Source organism: Limulus polyphemus, unplaced genomic scaffold (assembly GCF_000517525.1).
Source record: "Limulus polyphemus unplaced genomic scaffold, Limulus_polyphemus-2.1.2 Scaffold179, whole genome shotgun sequence".
NCBI lineage: Eukaryota > Metazoa > Arthropoda > Merostomata > Xiphosura > Limulidae > Limulus > Limulus polyphemus.
Genome location: NW_013665789.1, coordinates 848,828 through 849,271, shown reverse-complemented (window position 1 = coordinate 849,271; position 444 = coordinate 848,828).

The window sequence follows — 444 nt, the reverse complement described above, 5'->3', positions numbered from 1 at the left end:
GTTCTTTCATAACGAGGGAGTAGTTATCGGTGATAACTTAAATAATCCCTGAGCTCTTTCAGTGAGAACTTAAATAATCCCTGAGCTCTTTCAGTGAGAACTTAAATATCCCCTGATCTCTTTAAAAAAAAAGAGGGGTTAATTATCGGTGAGAACTAAGATATCCCCTGAGCTCTTTCATAAAGAGGGATTAATTATTAGTGAGAACTTAAATATCCCCTGAGCTCTTTCATAAAAAAAGGATGAATTGATTGTGAAACTTAGATACCTCCTGAGCTCTTTCATAAAGAGGGATTAAGTCTCACTGAAAACTTAAATATCTCTTGAGCTTTTTCATAAAGAAGAGTGAATTACTTATGAAACATATCTCCTGAGTTCTTTCATGAAGGGGAGGTGGGGGGGGGGTAATTATCAGTGAAAACTTAGATATCCTCTGATATCTTT